The sequence below is a fragment of the Brachypodium distachyon genome, chromosome 2 (genome assembly GCF_000005505.3).
Source record: "Brachypodium distachyon strain Bd21 chromosome 2, Brachypodium_distachyon_v3.0, whole genome shotgun sequence".
NCBI classification, from domain to species: Eukaryota; Viridiplantae; Streptophyta; class Magnoliopsida; order Poales; family Poaceae; genus Brachypodium; species Brachypodium distachyon.
In genome coordinates this window covers 29,159,921-29,173,872 of record NC_016132.3, presented here as the reverse complement: position 1 = coordinate 29,173,872, position 13,952 = coordinate 29,159,921, and positions in this window count along the sequence as shown.

Below are 13,952 nucleotides of genomic sequence, written 5' to 3'. Positions count from 1 at the left end.
CTAGCTAGTTTGCCATGTCTGAGTTGTTGCTGGACAAGGCGTCCAACCTTTTTTCTAGGACAGCCAGCTTTTCCTCCGCTTTTATACTTGCTTCATGTGATACATTTACCAGTATGGTCAGCTCATCCAACATATTGCCATAGGTGCTCACGGCATCCATCAGCAGCTCATCCACTGTCGTATTCATGACATCCATCAGCTCTGCAATGCTTTCTGATATGGACATGCTAACCATGGATACGACCTTTGGTACCCTCAATTCTATAATATTTGACAAGATTTATAATCAGGTGAATTCAAGTAGTAATTGTTTTTATTGTCATACTTATGAAGAGGCGGAGTTACTACTATCTTGTCTCGTTTTATTACGTAGGCATCTTGTCGAGCTTTTCAAGTCCAAGGTCAAGATGAGATACGGTGGAGGCGAACGGGAGGGCCAACAAGAATCAAGCATTCATGCAGCTGAGAGGGAAGGATTTCAAGTGTACTTTCCAACAAATCAAACGGCACATGATTCGGAGCTTGCTAGAGAAAGATATCATGAATTAAAGTTGAATCCGATTCGGGTCCGAGCTGCCAGGAGACCCGAATTTGTTTTAATCACCCAGGCCGCATCCGGAGTCCAAATCAAGCAAACAAGTACTTGTTGGAAAGGTAATTACAAGACCTTTCGAACGGATCTGGCTCCATAAAGAGATTCGACTCGTGCTGACCGTGACGGACAAAACAAGCTGACGGATCTGTTTTTCTGTTTCCTAAAGAGTTGTAGTTTGTTAGGAAAGTTAGAGATAGAGTTGGATTTCGGACTCCTTATTCAAGGTGGACGAAAATATCTCTCCCTCCTCCTTTATATACCCCATGAGCCCCCCTAAGGAGCCTTGGGTTTTGTTTAGTTAAAAGTTAGCCATCGCTACTACTTCGTGTAATCGCGTGTGTCGGTTAGACCACCTGTTTTACCGCTTTCGGAACCCCAACTTATCGTCTCGTTGAGACATTGGTTTGATATAGTATATTCGCAATTTTAGATTGCATCCGCTATTTATCTTGTTCGTGCTTGTTCTTCGATTGCTTGCAGGAACAAAGACCTTCGTGGTCAGGTTGATCGTGCCTCCGCGTGATCGATAACCCTTTGGAGTTGGTGTATCGATTGATAAGGCGCTGCCTCCTAGGCCGTAGTCGGATCGTCAACGTCACCTCCTACCCAAATCGAGAGTTACCAATCTCATCGAAAGATCGGGCCACCCGCACCCGTATCACGTGGTATCAGAGCTTAAGGTTGCTCGGTGAGATTTTTCCAGTTTATCCCTAGTTTAGATCTGTTTTTACCTATCGTCCAGAAAAAGCCAAACAAAAATTAGAATTAGTTACCTTGTCCTAGAACCAATCTGAGCCTTGCAATTTTCACTTTAGTATTTGCATTGTTGAATCTTTGCTGCATTAATCGTGTCGAGTTGCTGGATTAGATTGGATCGTTTTTCAGATTTTTTCTACTAGATCGAACTTTCTTTTGGTTTTCTTGTTCTTCGTGTGACGCAGGTTTCCTTCATCAATCTTCCGCCGCCAAACTTCCTGCCACACCACCGCCATAATCTCCCGCCTCCACCATATCTTCCACCGAGTCCCTCTTCGAGTCCTACACCGAGTCCCTCTTCAAGTCCTACACCGAGTCCTTCTTCCAGTCCTACACCGAGTCCCTCTTCGAGTCCTACATCGAGTCGGAAAGTTATAGTTTTCAGCCGCGAGTTCGAGTCTGAGTCCAATCAAGAGTGCTTTTGGAAAGTGTGTCATAATAGATCGAATTTTGTTTAGAGATCAAATTGTTCGGAAAGTTGTGAAAAAAAAAGGGAAAGAAAAAAAAGGAAGAAAGAAAGAAAAAAAAACGAAAAAAAAAAGAGAAAGAGTTCGAGTCAGTTTCGGACCCGAGTCCGAGTAGAATTTTAGTTTCGGGTGGGTTTGACCCGTGTTCAGTAAAACGGACGTATCTTTTGCATACCAACTCGGATTTGGACGTTCTTGGACTTTTTGGAAAGCTCACGACGAACCGCATCAGGAAATATCCAGGGCAAAGCCCTGCACTTTGACCCTAAAATTCGTCCTCTAAGGTGGACTTTTCGAGCTCCAAATTTCAGCACCCGTTTTACGGCACTGGGGCAGCGCAGTATATCTCAGTTTTCTCCACCGTCCGACCTCCGTTTCGAGTGATCTTGCACTTGTTGGAAAGCTTGTTTTGATACGCTTCTAACCCATATTTTCTCATATTTTTCTGAGTTTTCCTTACTACAGCCTTTGCTATTCTCCTACAGACCGACGTGCAGCTTTCCGGTCTTAACTTCTTTTGCGTGAGTTTCTGGGGATAAAAAGAAAAAAAAAATAGAAAAGAATAAGAAGCCAAACAGAAGGCCAAAAAAAAAAGAAAAAAAAAGAGAAAAAAAATATTCCCCAGAGATTTACTTGTTTTACCTTTCATTTGATCTTTCCTTTATACCTTTTTCAGTATCTAGGCTTAGTTAATTTCTGTAATTCGTTCTTGTCGACTCCAGCAGCTAGGACTAGCATTATTGAGCATATTTTCAACTTTGCATTGCTGATTTGATTATTTGCTATTCCTTGCTACTCACAAAAGCCTCCAAGCTCCACAGATTCTACACCTAGGTTGGTTTGTTACCGAGGCATCGATACATTTAATCTCCGGAGGTGTTGGTTACGCCGCTGGCCATCACCTTCCTGTTTTGCATGGTAAGAACTCGTAAGAACTTGATTTTTAGCTTGAGAGTTGAGCGACTTGTAGCCACATCCTAGTAGTTGATAGGAACATATTACTGTGATTTGTTTCTTGTTTTCTACTAACCATGACAAGACTTACACGAAGCATGGCAACTAGACCGATGCTATTCCGTGACCGCGATGAGTGCTTTTCACCCCGGCCATCCTCCACGTCTCTTGTTGATAATGCCACGGCAACGGTACAAAACACTCCTTCTAATACAATTAAATTGTGTGTACCTTTCTTTGAGGGGAAAAATGATGCTGAAACGTATATAGATTGGGAGCTAGCTTTAACTGAACAATTCACATGCTTCCATGTACTAGATAGTCGTAAGGTCCAAATTGCTAGTAGTAAATTTCGTTTTGATGCATTATCATGGTGGTGTGAGATAGTTAGAGAAAACAAAATACCTCACACTTGGATTGATATGAAGAAAATCATGAGAGAAAAATATGTTCCTCCAAGTTATGCTTATGAGTTGCGTTCCAAATTACGACGTTTGACACAAGATGATAAAACTGTTGATGATTACTACCATGAGTTTCAAATTTTAACCTTGCGATCTGATTTAGATGAAACCGAACAAAGAAAAATGGATAGGTTTTATTGTGGGCTTAACTTTGATATTTCTTACATAATTGAATACGGAAAATACGACTCTCTATTGTGTTTGCTTAATCTTGCTCGTGAAGCGGAGAGGAAATTGGAGAGAAGGTGTACAAGAAACGTGTTGAGCCTACAAGGTAATGATAAAGATGATTGTGTTGCTGAACAAAATAAGACATGTGATGAAATAAATGAGATACCCGTTGAATTTTCTGCACCATGTGAAATTGTTGATTTACATGCTGATTTGAGTGCACCTACTGCTGAAATTAATTCTTCTAATGATTTGAGTGCACATATTAATTTTGATATTGATGAGAATGAATCATGTGAGGAAATAACTAATGTTTTGGGAGAAACAAGTGATGTAGATAAATTTGGTTTAGGTTGTGGCGACTTAATTACACATGGAGTGATTGAGAACGATCCACCTATTAATTCTTTGTGTTATATTGCACTTGATAGTCCCATGTATTTGTCGCATGCAATGGATAAACTGTGTGAGTTAACAATTTCGAAATCTTTTGCTGTTCATGGATACACAATTCATTTAATTGGACAACATGATGTGAACAATAACATTTTGGTGCATGAGATTTGCATTACTTGTGATAATTTTCCTCTCTTGGGAGAAAATAAATTTTTGCACATGCTTAATCATTTTGATAGGACCTCCAATATAGGTGTTGATTATTTGCCAAATAGTTATTTACATGCTTGTTTGAATATTAGTGCTTTGACTTGCTCTAAATTTCAGCATATTGTAGTAACTAATTTGGATACTATTCATTATTATTCTCCAATGTTGGGATGGTGTAATGGTGAGCGGTGCAAACCAAATACAAGAAATCGTTTCGCTTATAAATGCAAACAATATTGTCAATCTTCTTGCTGGAATGTTATTCATCATGATTGTTTTACTAATTATCTCATGAGACTTTGTTATAAAAGATTAATTGTGCAAGAAAGGAGATATATAAAGATGGATGACATATACAGATACCATGCACACACCTTGTCTATTTTGTCAGTCTCTTTACAGCACAAACGACGCCGAGCACGGCTTTCCTTTCAAGAAAGGGAGGATGATATGGACATGCTAACCATGGATACGACCTTTGGTACCCTCAATTCTATAATATTTGACAAGATTTATAATCAGGTGAATTCAAGTAGTAATTGTTTTCATTGTCATATTTATGAAGAGGCGGAGCTACTATTATCTTGTCTCGTTTTATTACGTAGGCATCTTGTCGAGCTTTTCAAGTCCAAGGTCAAGATGAGATACGATGGAGGCGAACGGGAGGGCCAACAAGAATCAAGCATTCATGCAGCTGAGAGGGAAGGATTTCAAGTGTACTTTCCAACAAATCAAACGGCACATGATTCGGAGCTTGCTAGAGAAAGATATCACGAATTAAAGTTGAATCCGATTCGGGTCCGAGCTGCCAGGAGACCCGAATTTGTTTTAATCACCCATGCCGAATCCTGAGTCCAAATCAAGCAAACAAGTACTTGTTGGAAAGGTAATTACAAGACCTTTCCAACGGATCTGGCCCCATCAAGAGATTCGACTCGTGCTGACCGTGGCGGACAAAACAAGCTGACGGATCTGTTTTCTAAAGAGTTGTAATTTGTTAGGAAAGTTAGAGATAGAGTTGGATTTCGGACTCCATACTCAAGGTGGACGAAAATATCTCTCCCTCCTCCTTTATATACCCCATGAGCCCCCCTAAGGAGCCTTGGGTTTTGTTTAGTTAAAAGTTAGCCATCGCTACTACTTCGTGTAATCCCGTGTGTCGGTTAGACCACCTGTTTTACCGCTTTCGGAACCCCAACTTATCGTCTCGTTGAGACATTGGTTTGATATAGTATATTTGCAATTTTAGATTGCATCCGCTATTTATCTTGTTCTTGCTTGTTCTTCGATTGCTTGCAGGAATAAAGACCTTCGTGGTCAGGTTGATCGTGCCCCCGCGTGATCAATAACCCTTTGGAGTTGGTGTATCGATTGCTAAGGCGCTGCCTCCTAGACCGTAGTCGGATCGTCAACGTCACCTCCTACCCAAATCGAGAGTTACCAATCTCATCGAAAGATCGGGCCACCCGCACCCGTATCACAGGGATTCGGAGGAAACGGCCCGTGCGCGGAGAAATCGGAGGCGGAGTCATGGGCAGTTCGCGGGGCGTGCGTGGCCGGATTTCTCGGACGGAGGTTGAAGAAGACGTGGGGCCCACCGGTCAGTGAGAGGGACCGTGCGGTTTGGGCTGGGCCGGTCCGAAGGCGGAGCGGTTCGGTCCGGTTTGACCGGTTCGGTCCGGTTTTTCCTTTTCCTTTATTTATTTTCTGTTTTTGAACCTCAAAATTGACTCGAAACTCCAAATCCCTCCAAATAAAATGCAACAAAATTTGTAAAATCGTATTTTCATATGATCTAACTTTTGGAACAAGAATTTCCTCAAAATAAAATATTTAAAAAATACATTTGCCAATAAAATGGCTTTTAGGGCTCCTTAGGCTATCAAAACAAATTATTTTTCAACATAATTTCAAAAGCCAATTTATGGGATAGCTCTATATATGCATTAAATCCCTTTTTACCACAATACCCTCATGGGTTAAAATGCAAATACTCAAGAGCAAGATCAAAGCCCAAAATCAAATAAAGGCATCTTTGCAAAAGGGTTTTCTGGGCAAATTTTAGGGTTTTGAAAGTGATCAAATGCAAGGGTGACATGATGCTCATGATATGCAATGCATATGAAGAGTTTTGAAAAAATTGGGATGTTACAGAACTAACCCCCTTAAGATGAATCTCGTCCTCGAGATTCCTGTTGGTTAGCAAAAAGGTGTGGGTGGTCTTCTCGAAGATCATCCTCGCGTTCCCACGTAGCTTCTTCTTCGGTGTGGTGATTCCATTGAACCTTGCAGAACCTGATTGTCTTGGAACGGGTATGTCTTTCCGCTGTTTCCAAGATCCTGGTTGGTTTCTCTTCGTATGTGAGATCGCTTTGAATCTCCACTTCGTCAAGTGAAACTGTATCCCTTAGTGGCGTATCGGCCATTTCCGGGTGACACTTCTTTAACTGTGACACGTGGAAAACATCGTGGACACTTGTCAACTTTTCAGGTAACTCCAACTTGTAAGCTACCTCTCCTTGGCGTGCTTGAACCTTGTAGGGTCCAATATAGCGTGGCGCTAATTTTCCTTTAATCCCAAATCTTTTAACTCCGCGTATCGGGGAAACTCTGAGATACGCTCTGTCACCAATCTCGTTGATGACATCCATTCGTTTGGAATCTGCATAACTCTTTTGTCTGGATTGAGCTATCTTGAGTCTGTCTCGAATCAGTCTGACCTTCTCTTCAGCGTCCTTTATCATGTCGGGTCCGAATAGACTGCGGTCTCCTACACCATCCCATAGCAAAGGTGTCCTGCACTTCTTGCCATACAAAGCTTCGAATGATGCCATTCCAATACTCGTTTGAAAATTGTTGTTGTATGAGAACTCTGCATATGGTAGATTCTGATCCCAGCTAGATCCATAGTCCAGAGCGCAAGCTCTTCACATATCTTCAAGAATTTGGTTCACTCTTTCTGTTTGTCCATCTGTCTGTGGATGGAACGCTATGCTAAACTCTAGTCTCGTGCCTAGAGACTCGTGCAATTGTCCCCAAAATCTTGAGGTAAATTGGGTACCTCTGTCTGAAATGATCTCTTTAGGAACTCCATGTAGGCATATAATCCTAGACATGTATCATTTGGCCAACTGTGCACTTGTATAAGTAGTCTTCACAGGTATGAAATGGGCAACCTTGGTCAGACGGTCGACTACTACCCATATTGAATCATAACCAGATCTCGTCCTTGGCAAGCCAGTAATGAAGTCCATGCCTACCTTATCCCATTTCCAGTCTGGCACTGGCAATGGTCGTAGTAATCCAGCTGGTTTCTGATGTTCAGCCTTGACTCTGCTACAAACATCACACAGAGGGATATACTCAGCAATGTCTCGCTTCAATCCTGTCCACCAAAACTTTTCTTTCAAGTCCATGTACATCTTTGTATTACCAGGGTGGATTGAGTACGGTGAATAATGAGCTTCTTGTAGTATTAGCTTTCTGATCTCGGGGTCTTGTGGTACACAAATACGCTTCTCAAACCATACGGTACCTTGATCGTCTTCAACGAATCCTTTTGCCTTTTCAATAGCCATATTATCCTTTATCGTCCTAATTTCTGAGTCTTCTTTCTGGGCTTCTCTAATTCTGTCCAGCAAAGTGGGTTGTACTTCCATGTTGGCTAAGTAACCTTCCGGGACTAACTCCAATCTGAGATCCTTGAACTGCTCACACAATTCAGCAGGTAATTCTCCAGCTGTAAGTCCATTAACATAGCCCTTGCGGCTCAGAGCGTCAGCTACTAGGTTAGCCTTGCCTGGATGGTATTGAAGATTCAGATTATAATCCTTGATTAACTCTAACCATCTTCTTTGTCTCAAGTTCAATTCCTTCTGCGTGAATATATACTTCAAGCTCTTATGATCGGTGAATAACTCACATTGCTTTCCCATGAGATAGTGCCTCCAAGTCTTGAGTGCGTGCACTGCCGATGCTAGTTCCAAATCATGAGTGGGGTAATTTCTTTCATGATTCTTAAGTTTTCTTGAGGCGTATGCTACGACTCTTCCTCCTTGCATCGAAACACATCCCAAACCTAGACGTGAAGCGTCACAGTACACTTGAAAATCTTCTAGTAAGTCTGGTAAAACGAGGATGGGTGCTGATACTAGCCTCTTCTTCAAATCCTGAAAACTTTCTTCACACTTATCAGTCCATTCAAACTTCTTTTCTTTCTTCAAAAGCTCAGTCATAGGTTTGGCTATCTTGGAGAAATTCTCTATGAACCTCCTGTAATATCCTGCAAGTCCTAGGAAGCTGCGAACATCTCCGACGTTCTTAGGGACTCCCATTCAGTCACCGCTGCTACTTTAGCGGGGTCGACGGCAATTCCATTTCCTGACACAACGTGTCCCAAGAAACCAACTTCGGACAACCAAAATTCACACTTGCTGAATTGCATAAAGCTTGTGCTCTCTAAGCTTTTCCATGATCAGACGCAAATGTGATTCATGTTCTTCCTTGCTCTTCGAGTAGATCAAAATGTCGTCGATGAATACTATGACAAATTTATCCAAATATTCCATGAATACCTTTTTCATCATATTCATGAAGTACGCCGGGGCATTGGTTAATCCAAAAGGCATCACTATGTACTCATACAGGCCATACCTAGTGGTAAATGCTGTTTTGGGTATATCCACTTATCGGATCTTTAACTGGAAATAACCTGATCGAAGATCGATCTTTGAGAAAACACAGGCTCCTTTCAATTGATCAAATAGATCGTTGATTATGGGTAGTGGGTACTTGTTCTTTATAGTCACCTCATTTAGTGAACGATAGTCTATGCACATCCTTTGGCTCTTGTCTTTCTTTTCAACAAATAGAACAGGTGCTCCCCATGGTGATGAGCTAGGGCGAATAAATCCTTTGGCCAACTGTTCTGCAAGTTGCTTCTTCAGCGTTTTCAATTCATCTACAGCCATCTTATACGGTCTCTTGGCTATAGGTCCACTTCCGGGCAATAACTCAATAAGAAATTCCACATCTCGGTCCGGTGGCATGCCTGGTAATTCATCTGGAAATACATCCGGATATTCCTTCACTATCGGTACATCCTCTAGGCTAACCCCCTTAAGAGAATTTACCTTGGGTAACTCAAGCTCATAGGTTGACTTGAAGCGGATTCGCTTCTTCTCTGGAATTGTGAGTGTAATAGTCCTCTTGACACAATCTATAAGTCCTTCATACTTGGCTAACCAATCCATTCCTAGGATCACATCCAAACCTTTTGATCCTAACACTACCAGGTCTGTGGGGAAGTTGTGTTTTCCAATTTCTAGTGTCAGCATTCGGCATTCATGAGCCGTTATCATCTCTCCCCCAGGTGACTTCACCTTCATAGGGTTCACTAAGGTACTAGTGGTTAATCCATTCTCATGCACAAAACTCCTTGAGATAAAAGAATGCGATGCATCGGTATCAAATAGTACGAGTGCTTCAAAAGAATTTAGACGGAAGGTGCCGATTACGATACCTTACTCCTCCGTGATTTCTTCCACATTGACGTGGTTCACATTGCCCTTCTGAAATGGGTTAGGCTTTGCTCCAGCCTCATTGAACTTCTTCGGACAATCATTGGAGTAGTGCCCCATCTTGTGGCACTTAAAGCATTGCACTTGGCTCATATCCCTGCCAGTGGTGCGGTTCTATCCTGGGTTTCCTCCTTTGTTATGGCCACTGCCCTTGTTGCTGTTGATCCTTGGATGCTGGTGCTGGTGGTTCCGGCTGCCATTTCCTCCCTAGTGGTGGTGATGGTGTCCTTGATTTCCATGGCGGTGATGATGTCCACTCCCTCGATGGTGACTCTGATGATTTCCACCATGCTTAACCATCGCAGAGCTGCCACTACCCTCGTATGAGGTGCGCGGCTTCTGGTGTGGACCAGCATGGTTGTTGCCATGGTGAGGCCTTTTCCTCCTGTTTTCCATCTGATTCTGCTTGTTCTCTAGAATGATGGCTTTGTCCATGAGGGACTGGTATGTAGGGATGTAAACAACTGCTAGTTGAACGGCGAGTTCGTCGTTCAAGCCATCCAAAAATCTTTCCCGGCGTTTTGCATCAGTGTTAATGTCATCCGAGGCATAGCGAGACAACTTGTTGAAGGTCTCGATATACTCTGACACAGTCCTGTTCCCTTGTCTTAGCTTGTGGAATTCCCTCTTCTTCAAGCTCAGTACGTCCGCAGAGATGTGGGCGGTGCGGAAAGGATCGTGTAATATTTCCCATGTTACCTCTTCCATGGGTGTGGTAATCTGATAAGTCTCCCACCAAGCTGCGGCGGGTCCTTCAAGCAGGTGAGCGGCAAACCTCACCTTGTCAGATTCATTGCAGCCAACTGTCACTAGGCATTTGCTCACAGAACGGAGCCAATCATCAGCTACAATCGGTTCCAGGGAGCTGGTGAATGTTGGTGGACGCAGCCTCAGAAACCTAGTTAACATGTCCACTTGAGGTGGTCGGTTGGGGTTCTGGTTGTTGTGGTTGTTGTTGTTGTTGTTCATCTGCTGGGTCAAAGCTTGCAAGATCCGAGTCTGTGCAGCTAGTAGTTGCTGCATGGTGGCGACGTTGTTGTCCTGGCCCTCCTCATTGTTGTTGTCAGCAGAGCGGCGGGTTTCACATCTCGGCGGCATCTGTTTTGGCACAGCATAGATGAGAAATAGATAGACAGGGTCTAAGGGAAAACTAAGCCACACAACACAGGCAAAACAACAGTTCAAACACAATTATAACACAAGCATGACAATTCAATCATGAATCAAGTCATCTATAAAACAAGCAAAAGCATTCACTAGGATTTTAACATCCAAAACAAATAGTTCACAAGGCGTACCAGCCCAAAACACAAGTAAAAAGCTGCAAGTAAAAACATGAATCTACATTGCCATACCACAACGACGGCATGGTCAATGACTCACACGATAACGAATATAGTATAATAAATAGTCTGGCGGTTCTAAGCTGAAACTAAGGAAGTGAAAGGAAGTTGGTGTTCCCGGAGTTCTTCGCCCTGGAACGGGTGCGGGTGGCAGGTACACCATCGCTTGCGCCTCCTGAGGTTCCTCCTCCTGTGGCTCCATCTCCTCGTCCTGAGGGGGTCGTGGAACTTGTGCTGGTGCAGGTGCAGGGTTGGCGTTGTTGACTTGGGCTTGGAGCTGATCATACTGAAGTTGCAGGAGATCCTTCTCGTACATAATCTGCTCCACGATCTCGTGTATGTTCAGGATAACATCTCCCCTGCGGTGCACCTCGTTTGTCTTCAGCGCTAGTTGACCTTGGAGTATCCCCACCTGGTCTTCAGCTACGTCTGCATAGGTCATCTCGTTGTAGAGACTCTTCCCTATGTCCACCATGTTCTGCTCCAGAGCTTGAAACTGAACATCCTCCATGTGCGGATCCTCGCCTAGGATCTCCGGTCCCACGGCATTCCTGCCAACAACTCGCCTTCCAAAGCTACGAAAGACAGAGTTCGGAGGCAGTTCATCATGGTACGCCTCGCACACACAAGCTATCGCATGTTGCATGGCGAACTGGAGTCCCAGCATGAAGTCGGGGTAGCGCACGGAGTAGGTGATGTCGGGCGTCAGTGGAACAACAGTCCGTCCTCTGACCTCCGTGTCGATCTCCCAGCGGCGTGCACCTCCCTGGGATCCCACCGGCTGATAGCCTCGAGGGTGTCCCGATCTTTCGATGAGATACCTAATTATCGATTTGGTAGGAGGTGACGTTGACGATCCGACTACAACCTAGGAGGCAGCGCCTTAGCGATCGATACACCAACTCCAGAAGGTTATTGATCCCGCGGGGGCACGATCAACCTGACCACGAAGGTCTTTGTTCCTGCAAGCAATCGAAGAACAAGCAAGAACAAGATGAAAAACAATCTGAAATTGCGAATAGGAGATATGAAGGTTCACGAATCTGAATACTCAATATAGTTGGAGTCTTGATGACGGTAAAACAGGTGGTCTAACCGACACACGCGATTACACGAAAGTAGCAAAGGCTAAACTTTATCTAATCAAAACCCAAGGCACTCCATGGGGGGGCTCATGGGGTATAAATAGGAGGGGAACTAGGTGGTTTTCGGACAGGTCCTTGAGGGACTCCGAAACAGCCTAGGAATCCTCCTAAAACACAACGAAAACATCTAAAAATTGGCTGGACCCTATTACATGGCCTTAGGCCCAATAAAGCAAGGTTATAACCCTCATCTTTGGCCCACAGATACCCATTGGAGGGAGAATCCTCCACTTGGCCGAAATCCCATTGATGAAGAGGATGCGGCCTTCTTCTCATCTCTCGTTATGGCGGTTTCAATGTTCTGAAATCATCACTTGAGCTAGCTCCCGCCACCTTGCTGCCACCTCCATGGTTTGCTGTCCAACGCTGATCCTTGAGGTGCAAGCTAGGTCCTTCATTCCTAAAACACATAAAAGAACCCATCTTAGGCAACAGCATATTCTCATTAATATTAAATGAAGTACCGAGGAACGAAAGTACCTGATAATTTAGTTGTCGTGCACGACCTCTAGTAATTGGTCCATGTATCTCCGGTACTTGAGGTGTATGTGCTGTAGGGGCTGTGGTTGTATCATTAGTTAGGATGTCCTCATCATCCTCCCCTTCTTGAATCGAAGTCGTCCTCGACGGTAGTTCATCATCTTCTCCCAAATAAGGCTTCAAATCTGCAATATTAAACGTGGGACTAACCCCAAAATCTATAGGTAGCTCAAGTTTATATGCATTATCATTAATTTTTGCTAACACCTTAAAGGGACCATCAGCTCGTGGCATTAACTTAGACTTGCGCAAATCAGGGAAACGATCTTTGCGCAAATGCAACCAAACAAGATCTCCAGGTTCAAACATAATTTGTTTTCTGCCCCTATCTCCCGCAAGTTTATACTTAGAATTCATGCGCTCAATGTTCTCTTTAGTCGTCTCATGCATTTTTATTATAAGTTCAGCACGTTCCTTAGCATCATAGTTAACTTTTTCAGAAGTTGGCAAAGGTAACAAATCAATTGGTGCACGAGGCATAAAACCATAAACAATTTCAAAAGGGCACAATTTTGTGGTTGAATGCAGTGAACGATTATAAGCAAATTCAATATGAGGTAAACATTCTTCCCTAAGGATAGTAGATAATGTTCTATTAACAACTTCAGTTTGTCCATCTGTTTGGGGATGACATGTAGTACTAAAAAGCAGTTTAGTCCCCAACTTAGCCCATAAACATCTCCAAAAGTGGCTAAGAAATTTTGTGTCATGATCTGAAACTATAGTATTGGGCACACCATGCAAGCGAACAATTTCACGAAAGAATAAATCAGCAACATTTGTAGCATCATCGCTCTTATGACAAGGTATAAAATGTGCCATCTTAGAAAATCTATCAACAACAACAAATATGCTATCCCTCCCCTTCTTAGTTCGAGGCAATCCCAAAACAAAATCCATTGATATATCTTCCCAAGGAACATTAGGAACAGGGAGAGGCATATATAAACCATGAGGATTGAGTCGTGACTTAGCTTTTTGACATGTAGTGCAACGAGCGATAAATCTCTCAACATCCCGTCTCATCCGAGGCCAAAAGAAATGATCAGCGAGCACATCTTCGGTCTTCTTCACGCCGAAGTGACCCATCAACCCTCCTCCATGTGCCTCCTGTAACAACAAAAGACGAACGGAGCTATCTGGGATGCATAGCTTGTTAGCACGGAACACAAATCCATCATTAATGACGAACTTGTTCCATGTTCTGCCCTCTTTACAATGCTGCAAAACATCCTTAAAATCTGCATCATGTTCGTATTGTTCTTTTATAGTCTCCAATCCAAATATCCGAAAATAAAGCTGAGATAACAAGGTATAACGACGTGATAACGC